The sequence below is a fragment of the Balearica regulorum genome, chromosome 7, assembly GCF_011004875.1.
Source record: "Balearica regulorum gibbericeps isolate bBalReg1 chromosome 7, bBalReg1.pri, whole genome shotgun sequence".
In the NCBI taxonomy this organism is placed as follows: domain Eukaryota; kingdom Metazoa; phylum Chordata; class Aves; order Gruiformes; family Gruidae; genus Balearica; species Balearica regulorum.
Window position 1 is genome coordinate 23,614,483 of NC_046190.1, and position 14,615 is coordinate 23,629,097.

At 40.6% G+C, this 14,615-nt stretch overlaps 1 protein-coding gene across 1 annotated transcript in view; it reads right to left on the reverse strand.

Moving 5' to 3' along the window:
* The window catches only part of NDST2 (N-deacetylase and N-sulfotransferase 2), a 136,653-nt gene that overhangs the window by 80,924 nt on the left and 41,114 nt on the right, over positions 1-14,615 (reverse strand). The window contains 1 exon segment of the mRNA XM_075758595.1: positions 1,417-1,490. The gene's annotated coding sequence lies outside the window, so the exon portion shown is untranslated.

The window sequence follows — 14,615 nt, forward strand, 5'->3', positions numbered from 1 at the left end:
ACCAGTCAGCCTTATACAGCAAGCACTGATGCTACCTTCCTGATAACTCCCCTAGAGCACGATAAGAAGATTAAAGAGTCTATGCCTACTGAAAAGTGACATCAGGTTTAACATAAAACTTTGAAATTTATCAGATACCCCTGTCCTGCTTAAAATCGTATCAGCTGACTCACAGAGAGCTCTGCAATACCTGTCCCAGGTGATGCAACACTCCTGTGTTACAAGGACCACATTTCAGTGACTAGCCCCATCCCAGAAACACATAGACACATTAAACACAAAGAGCTGCACATAAACCAAACCCAGAAGTGTGACTGTGCTTACTTTCTAAATTCCCCCTTTTGAAACAATTTTATTAACTGGAGAGGCACACAGAAACATGAAACGGGCACTTCCCAAAGGGCCAGAAGATGCGTGCTTTCTGGTGCCAGAGAGAGCCCAGTGCAGCAGCTGATAAGGAGCTAGCAGGGGTGCATGTTTGAGGGAATACTGGGAGACAAGAAGTCATAATCTCTTATTACCACTGTTCCCAGATGATGATGATGGAAATGAAATCTATTGTTCTGACGCTCTAGAGTTGGCTCCAGATCCTAACATCAAAGCAACCCACAGGATGGAACTTATGACAGCTCCCTATCTTGTGCACAATCATCCCATCGAGCTCTGGAGGATAAAGTCACTTAAAGCAAAATAAACATTTCTGCTATTGAAAGTACAGCAAGCTAGTGCCAAAAATAACGACGGATACACTCTGGAGAAGGTGACTGCATCTTCATATCCTCACTCCTTGAATAATTGTGGTACAAAAAGTCTATCTTTGAAGAGTGTATTGGACAAAACAGAAAAGCTAAAAAGAATAACCTAGAATAACATTAGACCTAATATACTAATACTACACCATACATGAGGACATTATGTCCTTTCCTACCCAGGAGATTTTGTCCAAGGGCCAGACAAGTCAACTCTTTTCATTCTGTATCTCATTCTTTCCACCTGTGAATATACATAAATGTTGATATACTTCACTATAGTACTATTATACAGCGCTGTAGACTAGACACCCAGCACAGATTCCAACAGTTTTATAACTCAGTGCCAATACCAAGAGGGGGGAAAAAAAAAAAAGAAAAAAATCACCTCAAGGAATATACAGGCCTGAAATCCTGAAGAGTCACTACTCAGCTTCAGTTGATTACTTGCACTTTAGAGCATTTCATAAGTAACACAATCAAGAAAGCATAAAGCATTAAATTATAATAATGCAGATATAGATTAATGTCCCAAGTCACCAAAGATTTCTTATGAGTTTCATCAACACACTGAACCAAAGACTCACAAAATATGAATTCTCTCCCAGTGTCTCTGTCTACCATACTACCCAGCCCAAAATTATCCTTTGTATCAGTTCCTCCTTACCTTAAGAAGGGTATGTGCAGTCCAAGAAAGAGCTGTGTTTTACCAGATGCAAACTGAGTGAAAACACCATGAACCTGGGGAGAGAGAAGTTGTTTTGTATAAATATGTGTACCTGACACTGTAAGGCAGTAATATTTTCCAAACTACAAACATTCTCCAGCCAGGGAGTCTGATTCACTTCAGTACCTGAACTACTGCAGTTTCCAGCTCAGAAAATTAAAAGTAAAGTAGTGCCGATTTTAGTGATTCTTTCAGCCAGGAATAACTGAACTGACTAGAAATTACCCAAAGTTGCAAATAAAATAAAAAGATTAAAGAAGAACTGTAAGTTAGGCATAATGGCCTTATCTCTTTCAGCCAGATTTTTTTGTTTTCCTCCTTCTTCCTGGGTTAATAAGAATTATTGAGTGTTACTTTGACTAGCCTCTGGTCATAAGCTACTGAAAGAAAGAGGAGGCTCAGCCATGTGCTGTTGCTCATTACTGTACCTGTCAAGCAGAAAGGCTAAACCAAGGACTAGGAAGACCACAGGATTCCAGCTGAAAGGAGAAAACCAGTGCACAGCGAAGTGCTCTCCTAGGTAAGCAAAGATGTCATGCACAACACAACACTACTAAAGACCTGCCAGAACAAATGTTGCAAAATCAGATGCAGGAAACAAAAACTTCAATGTAAGATGGCAACAGATTTTACAGCTAACAAACTGATTTAATTTCTTCGCTGTAGACTATCACAGCCCAAGGATAGAACAATACTTTTCTACCCCTTAGGAGCAAACACAAGTAAATACTGGCAATGCTTCCTGCGGGAGGTTATATTATGGTAAGTAGTGTCTCCATGCACACCTCCTTTTGGACACCTTTTCACAATTTGACAACATAATATGTAAGGGGGGAAAACCTGACACTTTTTACCAGAAGAAAATTTGCTTCTTTTTTTTCATAAAATACCTCTGCTATACAACTTCTTAGTGCACGCAAACCATACAGTTCTACAGCCTGCCCTGGAACCTGAAAATAAAAAAAGCACCTTTGCTGTTCATACTACAGAGATAAAACATACCCCAAACTGAGTAAGTTTGTTTTAGGAAGAAAGCCATTATTCAAGGGTAGATGGATTCAGCAGCAGACTCAGGTACAGGATTATTTGCCCTCTTGATACTTCCCATAAATGTTTTGAACACTGAGCATCCCAGGAGAAAACATCTGAACTAAACACTTTATTCTTAGCTTGGTCAGATACCACTTGATACAGCCTTCAACCAAGCACTAACAAACTAAGTCAATTTTCCATTGTCCAGGATAATGAGGGATGGGAACAGCCAGATAATGGAAAACCCCACGTACACAAACCCTACTGCACAGAGGCAAAAGCCCAGTGTCTTTGCACCATGCTTTGCAGCGCTTCAGGTTCTGGGAAGACTTTTAGCTGGGGTGTAGAGGCAGCCCCCATAAGAAACTCCAGCTGACAAATCTCTCAAAGCGGAAGGGATCACAGTACATATAACATGTTACTCTCTTACCAGTTACTCTTCCTGGAACTAGTGCTATCATCACCTCCATGGCTCCAAGTCTGGCAAAGCCAGAGCTTCAGCCCAGATCTGCAAGTTGTGGACCCCAGTTGGCTCGTGAATGCTCCTCCAAAGCCAGCTTCCCAGCATCCCACGTTCTAGGAGCATAAAGCTGCAACATCAGCAGTGGCTCTGAACAAAGCTGGTGAAGGCTCAGCAGGTGAATTAGCTCAGGGTCTGTACCATGCAAAAACCCATGTTCTGCTTCCAGGTCTGAGCCTGGGATTTCTGTATGGATAACTTGTTACCTGAATAATCTACCCATGAAAAATAAAACATTAGCATAGAAGAAAGGCCAATTTCAGTGTCTACACAGGAATTCAGAGGTCAAAAATTAACCTATTATGCCTACAAAGGCTACTTGCAACATCCCCCATACAGTGTTTGAAATCCTGTCCTCTAAAGTTTTGCCCATGTGTATTCCTCCTTACTTCCCAGCATCCTCAGGTATTCCCCAAGAGCCGCTTCTGCAGAGTATAAAGATGATATTCTCAAGGAAATCAGACCTGACTCTCTAGGCTATCCAACATATGCAAATAATATATTTAATTAAGCATGACTATCTGTACATACACAGCACTTAAACCCAAACTATTACAGACCTTAATACTCACCACCCTGAACCTTAACTCTGAGCTCCACCAAACAGGTCATAGCCTTCCCCCAAAACACTAATGCTAGTTTACTTCAAGCACAGAGACAAGAGTTTTCAACAAATTCCAAAGAATTTAAAAGTTTCACCTTCCAGAAAACCAAGTTTTGTTGTTCATCTGCACTTTAGGTGCAAGTACAGTTGCTCACAGCTATTAAGGCCTCCTAGCAAATAGATGCTACTGGCATCTATTTATATCCATGATCCAGAGTAACAAACCCATGTACTTTAAACAACTGAAGAAACTGCTAGATAAAACACATAGAAATGGGAATATGGGACTAGAAGCCATCTCCTTTACTGTATAAATCCCTTCCCCATAAATCAAGAAAAAGCACATTTGGGTGAAGGTAATAAAAGATCCATTCTGCCTCTAAAGATCAACTGCCAAAGCCGAGAATCTCAAAAACAATTTCTAAGTTAGCACACAATGGCAACTCCTAACAGCATCTTGTTGGTTCTTGTCTGAATACTGGGGCCAGCACCTCTGCCAAGCCAGTTAACGTCTTTTGACTGAGGTCACTAACATGCTGGTTTGTGTACTGGCAACTTCTGCTGCTCAGCATTGCTCAGGAGCAGAGGCATTGCAGCATGACGTATCAAAGCATGAGTTTAGTGTTTGTGATTAACCTCACGCAATGCTTGATTTGTAGGATTACAAACCATAGATGGAAACACAAGCTTAAAGTCTTGGTCCTATGGGGCCAGGCCCAAGAGAGAGCAAATATGAGAGAAGACAACAGAGGAGGATGGAACAGAAGTGTGCTTCCACCTATGGCCATGCTAGCTTGGCCCAGCGCTCATGTCACTCCTGCAGATGATAGTCCAACTAAGTCTGAAAACCCCTGCGTAATAGGACATCACAACTCACACATACACAGTTATTATACTGCATTGAGATACTGCTTATAGGAAAAGAAACTGCAGCTTGCCCTGTACTCATCTGCAACATAGTATTGCTCAGTCTGTTATCGAAAAGTGTATTACAGAGGAGGGTTAATAGCTTTAGGGTACAATTCCACCAGGAGCATAAACCAATGTTAGCGGTCACCAGCAGAAAAGGGGGATCCACATCCCTGGCTATTCACAGCACACTGATCCAAATAACTAATCCACCAAAAAATTATTAGCAGTTGGTCAGATTTATGAGCTGATTGAACGAACCCTACAGCTGCTTGATTGCAGGAACTGAAGCAAGTCAGAAATGCCACAACTGTGGCGGATGAGAGCAACACTGACCTTTCCAGGAGAAGCATGGCCTGAGATCACCTTTCACATAACAGTATTTGTATTGTACCAACTAGAGGGGAAGGCAGGCGATATAGAGGCTGACTAGAGAATGCCCTAGTCCATTAGATCATATTTTTTGTGTGTGTGTCTAGTCCTAAATCTCAAGAATCACTATGCAACTGAGACACTGGTTATCTCCATCTAGACTTTTAATCTGTAAAATGGTAACAAACTTTGAATATGTTCTAACAGTCAAAACCCTGAACAAGAGTTAAATATAAGCAGCGTTTTTAAAAGATCTCTCTAGTGCGCCCTCCTGTTTCTTCTACAGTGTCTCTCTACTACAAAAAATGTTAACTTTTATTTAAAAGAGAAGCAAATACCACTTTCAGATATCCCTTCCCCTGCTTTTCTCTGTCTTAGTTTTTCGGCTGAGACAGAGTTAATTTTCAGCAAAAGCTGGGAGGGGATACAACCAGGACAGCCGACCCAAACTAGCCAAAGGGATATTTGATACCTGACTGAGTATATAAAGGCAGGAGCTAGCCAGGGAAGAGGGATTGCTGCTCAGGGCTGGGCACAGGGTTCAGGGTGGTGAGCAAATTGCATGGCATATTACCCACTTCGTATATTCTTTTATTATTATTGTTGTTGTTATTTTCCTCTTCCTTTGTTGTCCTAGTAAACTGTCCTTATCCCAAACCCATGAGTTTTATTTTTTTCTTCTGATTCTCCTTCCCATCCCACCGGAGGGGAGGGGTGAGTGAGCAGCCACGTGGTGCTTAGCTGCTGGCTGGGGCTGAACCATGACACTCTCCTATTTTCTTGCTCTGCTGACAGAATAAAAATCCAGTATCACAGCTGGGGAAGAGGAATACAGAGCCAACAAAAGATAACCAGACTGGGTGGGGAGGGATGTATTGGTACCGAGTGCTACAGCTCTGGAACAAGACTAAAGGAGTGGATTTCCCAGGGACACATCTGAAATAGCCAGCAGCTGGCCTTGAGGCATACACTACACAAATCCATCCACTTATAAGGGGCATCCCTCATCTTGCACCCAAATTTGACTCCATCTCACACTAGTTTGCTATTCCCAGTCTTTATAGTAAACTGACATCAAACACCTATTCAGAAATCCAAGGTTAGAGGGAACAGTATTTAAAGAGATTAATCCCACTTCTTGTGTCATGCCTCCTGTGCTATATTCTGGTTTATAGTTTTTCATTTTGATTTTGTGTTCCAAATTTAGGTTATGGCAAGACAACAGGAAATTCACTTGCAATGAATAATGTAAAATAAACAAAATAAATAAATAGTCTCAGATCTGGGAATTCAATGCTCTAAATCTACAGATAATGCAAGCACCAATACTATGTGCACAATGTTTAGGCACAAAAAAAAACCAGGCAGAAAAATCAGTCTCAGACGCTGACCGTTGTAATTTTAGGTATAAAGTATGCCAGACACAGAGTGACTTGGATAGGGATTACAGGCAAAAGCAAATGCACAGTACCTGAAATTGTCTCATTTTTTCCAAACCCTCACAAGTATTTAGCAATTATTCAAATCTCTCTATCCCCGATGGGCAGTAATACTGTACATGTGAGTCTTTTAACTAACAGCCACATGGTTTATGGAGCAGCCACTCTGCCAGGTGAAGGTAAATGATCGCCTGTTGTGCTGACCCAGCACAGAAACACATTTTGTCGCAGCTGGAAATCATTCTTACACAACCAGTGCTCTCAATACACTAGAAAATAGCTTACATACCCGATATCATAGATTTTAATATTCTGACTGTGGATATGGACATCAAAATCCCCACTGCCTCTCATTCCTCACACACTTAATATGTTGATTTAATTATATGCCTGTAACTCAGTTTACATTTTACAAGGTAAAAGGTAGAGATATTCCAGTAAAGGACACTTGAGATAAGAGAATGACCAACTGGAGAGCACGACACTCATTCTTTGCATATAGACCAGCCTATAATAAAGGGCTTAAAAATTCACTTAACCAGAGCAGGTAGGAAGCCTTGGCAAAAGCTAAACTAAAATTAATTTTCCAGACTTAAAGGTTATAAAGGTAAGTTGCAAAGTACAAATCAGTGAAGAGCTGTCTTCATAAATCCATGGACAGAGAGCTTCAGTCTGCTGCTCCGCTCAGGGCTTTTTTCCCAGCTGCAGTGAACAAAGCTTTGCCCGTCCTCACTGACTGGGGCACCAGGCGGCAGGGACAGGAGTGGAGCTGAAGCAAACAAGGTCAGTTCCACACTGCACTGCTTGGGAAAGCTCTGAATGGAAACCCAGACACTGAGGAAAAGGTGAAATAAAACATCTAGTAAACAGAAGGAGGTTTAGAGCTGGATATTCTGCCAGCTGCTGGTACGTTAATAGCAGCCAAGAGACTTTAGGACAAGATAAGAAAATGACAAGCTCTGGCTACTGTTCAGATGAGAAACGAGGAAGGAAAAATGATGTTAGCAGAAGAAAAGTACAGCGGGGAAAGACTGCAGGGAAGAACCAACACATTGATGGAAGAAGTAAGCAGTAGAAGGAAAGGGGCAGACAGATTAAAACCACAGATAATGATGTGAAAATATGGAAATTAATTTAGATACCCTCATTTCCACTAAGGGACAACTTGAGCGAAACAGGAATAAAAGACAAAACCCAGGGATTACAAATAATAACCAAATTAAGAACAGTCAAATTATCCAGTCTTGGTACAACAATTCATTAGATTGATATTCTTCTGCAGAATTAGAAACTTCTCTACGCGATCAAGCACTCTTTGTCAAAGATGATATAATGACAGATAACAAGAAAGTTAGAATAACATGTTTGACAAATTCATTTTACTTCTCTTCAAACCAGCTGTAGCATTAATTGAGATGTCATTTAAACATATTAAACAAGAAGTTAGCTAGCAATCTGTTGTATGGGCTTAATCAGCAATATAGAATTACTCCATTCCTGTATGCTACAGCAGGCACATGAGTAAGGTGTTCTTCAGCCCCCCCAGTTGTTGGATACAGTATCACTATCTGCTGATGGTCCTTCCTCACGCAGCCATTTTTTGGTCCGAAAATACCATTTATGCGTAACATTAATTCTTAGGCTCAAAGATTCCAGGCGCATGGGTATGATGGTCTGCCTTTAGCCAAGGTCTCCTGTGCCACGCGACACACGTCTTGGGATCCACCGTGCTTTCTCCACAGGGGCTGTGGAAGAGCGAACAAATTCACTGATGGGAAATTACTGAGTCCAATGGCAGAGGACAACACTGCCATTCTGGAATTCCTTCATTTTGCTGCATTTGAAATCCAACTTATTTTTGAGGCTTAGGGAAGAAATTTCAGAAAGACCACAGATGCAGAAAGCTTGGATTTGAATAAATAGTTGAAGTTGACATTAGATTACATAACATTTAAGTGTTTGCATTTTGCTTTTAGTATTTGTATTTTCCACAATACAAAGGATAAGTCCCAGGTGTGCTGGACTATTGCAGAATTCAGAAAGAGTAAATTCAAGATAAAAAGAATGAATATGAGAACTAGACTTCATAATCAAAACCTAAAGCAAAGGGTAAAATCTTCAGGATTTCTACAGCTGGGGAATTAATGGAATTTTGTCTCTAGAAAAATCTAGACAGTAGTATACTAATAAACCATGTCGGCAGCAGTCAGCCTTCAGAATAGCAGAAAAAACACTGTAAGAGAACAGTATGTTCCAGGGAGAATCACTGGATTATAGCAGTCACCACCTAAGCATCAATTTCTGAAGCCAGGAAGAGGTATTTCTAGGTATAATAAAAGAAGGAAAAAAAGTCAGCTTTGGTGGTTAATAGTACTGGCCACAGTATATTCATGAAAATCTTGGAACCCATAAAACGTCTGAGTGACAGTTTACAGAGGAGCAGTTACAAAACTGGTATTTTGCAACTCTGAATCTAAAATGAGTGGGATATTAAAAATTTTTCCAAGAATAATTTAACCAAAGACCAGATGGAATGAAGAAGAGGAGCTACCAGAAGTGTCCTAATAACAAAATTTATTGTTGCTGCTGCTGCTAAGTCAGTCCAATTCTCATTAGGGAAAACATAAAAACAAAAGAAAAACAATCAAGTAAAGGTCAATCTTGGTAGGGGGAAGAAAAGGAGGCCTTTCAGACAGCAAAGTGAATCTAAATATACCCATGTTGAAAACTGGAAGATCTTTTTAATGAAGTTTGGAAGATATTTCTTCATAAGTTGAAACCTGTCAGAAATACCCAGAAAAACTTTTGACAGCCTCTAAAATTATTAGCATAACAATCTTCACAAACAGAGCGGGAGAGAAAGATTGGGGATTTCATCGCATGCAAACTCATAAGCAGGTAGGAGTATATTTTTTCCACAGAGAAGGTAATATCCAAATCAAAAAACCCCAGCAGTGTTAACAGAATAAATGGAAATACACATGCAAGCCTTGATGCTGATGCTGTTTCGGCTCACTCAAAATCACCATGTTAAAACAGATGCTCACCCTTTCGCCTATCCCTACAAATGGTAACGTAAAGCTGAGTGCCTATTAGGAAGCTAATCCCAAACTACAGTATCATTCTGTGTCCCAACGGACTTCCCCCCTTTTCTCCTCCCTGTATCGCATTCTCTCAACTCCATCTGACATGTGTGATGTATTTCTGGTAAAAAGAAACTGCTTCAGCAGTGTATTTTTGAAAAATCCAAGTTTTTTGCAGTACCCCAGCCAACCAGGTTCAAATCAAAGTCCTGCTTACTATCTCATATGAATAAAAGTCACGAGTAATTGAGCCCACTACGTGTACATCCCTCTAAAGAATCCCTAGCTTTGGGGACAAAAATACTACTACAATCTTTACAATAAACTAATTAAAGAATGTGATGGTATATTAATACATAATTCATATACATATATCTATTTTTCTTTTGTATGTATTGACATATACACATGCTTTTGATGCAGGAGTTAAAAATTCCCTTTTAACACACCAGTGGCCAAACAGCTAACATATTAGCATTTTGGAAGTGGCTTGCACAACAGGAAAAGCAACCACACAGTAGGAAAATTCCAGCAGGGAGACAACAATCCAACAACAAACCGAACATAAAGCATCAAATGGAAAGTGAACTCTTGAGGAGCTAAGACAGATGCAAAAGCTGTTGGTGGTAGTGTGGAAAGATGTATTTGCTTAGCAAGTTTAGGAACATAAAGAAGGTGTGGAAATATTTATCAGTGCAATGTTCTGAAAAAATGTACTAAAAGAAAAGAGTTCACAATCGCTTATCAAGCACAGCTTTTCAAAAGCACCCAGAACAAATTTCCACATATGACCTTAAACAAGTTGAAATGCTGCCCACTAAAGTGTACCACCAGTATTAATTCCTGTGCTGGTATGGTCCTGACACAGTAGGTTTTAGCAGAAAGCTCACAAAAATACTTTCCCTCTCCCAACAAGTATATATTCGTGGAATGCTTCTGGTTGGAAAAAACATTTGAATTTAAATTCTGAAGTCGTAAAATTTTCTAACCATTACTTCCAGAAGTGAAATCCACACACCTATCAAACGATGCCAGATAGTCACTTCTCTCAAACTCTACTAAGTGATCATCAGTCAAAAACAACTCCTCCAGTAAAAAACAACAAGCTCAAAGCCTTTCAGCATAAGCTGAAAATTCTCCTGATCCTCTCTAAAACCATAGTTATCTTGCATGAAAAGTAATAAATCATAACAAAGAAATATTTTCTGTGTAATTTTACAGTGCTACTGTTTTGATTTTTCTGCTTTGTAGCTCCATTTCATGCACTTCAGCAGTATCCCCAACATTGTATTTCAACCCTGGGCCTGTCAAGATCTACATTTCCACATCTTTGTTATTAAAAGGTACCTTATTCAGAAAGCTGTTTTGACACTCCACTAGTAAGATCGTACATAAGCAACCAGTGCGTATGAGGACTGTTAGAATCCCTCTAAACATAGACTTCTGATAACTTCAGCATCGCAGCCAGGAAATCAGGCAAGTCAGACTGCAGCAAAGAAATTTCACTTCTTGCGTGATGTGGCACTAAAACGAAGCTTAAAAGGAGTATATACGAGAGAAACAGCTTACGCTAGAGCATGCATTGTATTCATTCACGCCTTACCTTTCTCTTTACATTGTAGAGGTTACATCACCCCTTGAAACACAGTCAAAAGCTCGAGCAGGTCTCGTACATGAATCTTTCTCCCCCTGGGTGCTTTAGGGAAGCGAGAGCATGCACTCAAGTGAGCATTCATGCCTCAGCCAGCTTGAGGACAAGGCTCTGCACCGAAGTCCTTAAGACCTTCTCACGGCTGCTGATTTCATCCACAGAACTGAAAGAGCATCTCAGCAGGACACTGCCAGCCTCCTTTTCAGCTCCCTCTCGCTGACTGCCAGTCTCTGGCAAGTGAAATGTCAAGAACCAGGCAGGGGCGGTGTTTGGAGAAGGAGGGATAAGAGATTCTCACCATCCATCAACCTCAAAACCTATTCAGCCGACAACTTGAATGGAACTGGCATTTCATTCTCCATGGTAACAAGAGATGGAAGGAGGTTGGAAAAAGAGAGAGAGGGGACAGACCCGGGAAAATCTGATGTTGAAGAAGCAGGGAAAGTTGTAAACTTTGCAACTTCTCTTTGCTGTGCGTGTTGCACGTAGAAGAGGGAAAAGCCCTTTGCTTGCCTGCACAGTCTCCGAGACAAGCTGTCCCATAGCCATGATGAGGTGCCCTTTCTGTGAGCAGTGTATTGATGTGAGGAGAGGAAATCCCTTATTCTGCACCAGTCCTCCCCAGAGGAAAGACAAATGCCTCTTGAACACTGGGAATTCGAGAAAGCTGCAGATTATTGCCCCACAAAAAAGAGAACTGCCTGAAAGGGAAAAGATACTGTCGTTCCCTTCACATCTACAGATCGAAGCTACTGATGCCAACTCAGACTGTGTGCCAGCACCGCCCACAAACTGGAGCAAGGAATTGGCATCACCCTCTTTTCCTGCTTTGTATCTCACGTGGAAGTAAATGTTTGTTACTTCTATTACACTGAATCACTTAGACACACAGAGAAACAGGGTATTTCTTCTTTTCCAAGCCACACCAAAATGAAGCATGGAAGCAGCTAGACTTAGAATTCAGGCAGCACCTTTGCTGAGCTCATGCGAGCTCTGAGTAAGTCAGTTCTTAATAACATTTCAGGCCTGGCCATCTTCTGAACTTTTTTTCCTGCTATTTTACATTCATAACTTGAGCTGTCACAGCCAGAATGTGCACAACAGGGAAATTACATTTGGATTCATGCACGTTTGCGTTCCAAGCTGGCCCCATGCAGCTACTGAAAGAGTCTCTGGCTAAAGCACTTATGCAAGATAACCAAACAAAGGACTGAAAAGCTCTGCAAATCCTGGCTGCTGCTGCTGCCATCTTATTTCTTTCTCAATTCTTTACACAGATTCTTTCCTGAAGGACACATTTAAATCTCCCCCCCCCCCTCCCTTCTCAATTCCGAGTTTGTTCTCACTTTTGTATTGCATATGGAACATGCTGTTGTGTGGTACTTTTTTAAATAGCTTTATCTATATAGTGAGCTTTTTGTTAAAGATATCCTGAAGAATTGTTTTGAGTTATCCCAATAGTCCTCGTGTATCACCAAATACGTTTAAAAATGATAGATTTTTTTAAAACCTATCAATTTTTCTTCATTGTTCCCATATGAATTTTAGATGTTCAGCTTTCAGTTTCTTATGTAAGTCTTTATTTACCATTCATGACATTGCAACCCATGAGGCATGTTAATACACACCCCTGTCCACTGAACTTCAGCCTTTGTCCACCACCAAACATTTCAAAGCTATGTGAATACATTCTTGCTCTCAAAAAATACTTTCCTCCTCTGAAAAAACGTGTTTAATTTTCTCCTTTGTCTTCCAAGATTCTGAACCTCAGAAAAAACAAAAGGAAACCTCAGAGGAAACAATCCTACAGTCACTTCACTTCCGTGGCCACTTTCAATTGCTCTCCAACTCATCTTCCCAAGACAGCCTTTTCCTTAGGTAAAGGGGGTTATATTTACCTTTTGAAATGTACTTCAGGTGCATAGTTGAGAAGCACTTTCCTTATTTCCTGATGAATTTAACAAGAAAAAGAGAAGTGAGCCTGTTCCATTCTCTCTCTCCCAAAGTCCACTAAACTTTGTGCGACACACATCAGTCAGAAAATGTTAGCCTCCCACAAGTCTACATAAGCAAATAAATGCTCTTAAATACATCGGCACAGATTAATTCAGTTCTTTTCACTTACTTTTGAAGATATTTCAGAATTCCAAGAAAATATTTCCATTCCTTTTAAAATATATTCTACCCACATCTATTAAGATGAAGATATTTAACTTGAAAGGCTTTTTATGTTTCTTTCATAGAACAATCTCAGAGTACTTTGTTACTTTGCTTTGTTACAGGAGCACAAAAAGGAAAGAAGGTATTTTTGCCACTCGTCACAAAGCAGGATCATCTTCGCTGCACTTGCTGTTCACTGAGTTACACCTTGATCCTCTTGAAGGTTTGAAAGCATTGTTGTTTATCTGTAGCTCAGAGAAGGGATTTTCTTTCTCTCTGAAGTTGATTCTAATGTACTTCAAAGACTTGCTGTCTACTAACATCATCCACTTGTCTTCCTGTGATCCAGAAACTATACTCATAGAAATGGAGAGCCTTCCCAAATCCATTCTAGCAGCACGCTTTAGGCAAGGGGGAAGACACTGACAATGTTACCAATATTCAGAAATGTGCCAAAAAACATTCAAGGAGCAGAGAGACATATCAACCGTACTGTCCTCCCGTGTGTTTTCCTACAGCCACCAGAAAGGGAATGCGGATGTGTCTCACCAACGAGATACACATTTTGGAAACAAATCTACTATGAGTTGGCTAAAGCTAGCATCTCAAAGGCACCCTATCAAGAGGCACTGAAGCAAGAAGCTTGCCTACACAAAATCAAGGTCTCATCCAGCTTCCCAAAACAGAAGAATAAACAGTTCAGCACAGCCAACATTCAAAGGACTGCCCACCATGTGTGCTTGTCAAGCAGCAATAAAAGCTAGAATACAGCAATAGCTTCAGGCTGGCTGAGAATGAAGCTGACTTTGGTTCTGATCGAGTTTGGTGGTCTCCACACAACTCTCATGTTATAAAAGCTACCATCTCAACTAGCAGAAATTTTACAGAGAAGTGAACCAGGGGGATGGCATTAGCAATGGCACGTCATAACGTTCTATATTGCACCTGCTTGGAGAACGGAGACTCTGCTGCCACAGCTCTGAACCCAGAACTAAATTAACTTTTTTCAAGTAGATGCCTGCTCTGAAAACCTTGTCATGCCTACCAAGAACATTAACATGTGAAGTGACTACGCTGTAACAGTGCTATGATTTAGCAGTAAAACACTTTACTACAGCTATTCCCTGAAGTACCACATTAAAATAGGGAAATGAGCAATTTCGTTCTATAGTTAAAAAAGAAAATAAATACATTCAAACTTAGCAAATATGCCAAGTGTTAAGTATCCATCCACCAACCAACACAGTTGAGACTGAGCCAGAATTTAGAGTGTCCAAGAGAATATGTCTTGAAAGATGACCCAGCCCCAGAATGACTCGCCTGACACATGGAAGCGGTAGAGACCAAATAGTCTCCTGTTCCTGCTCAC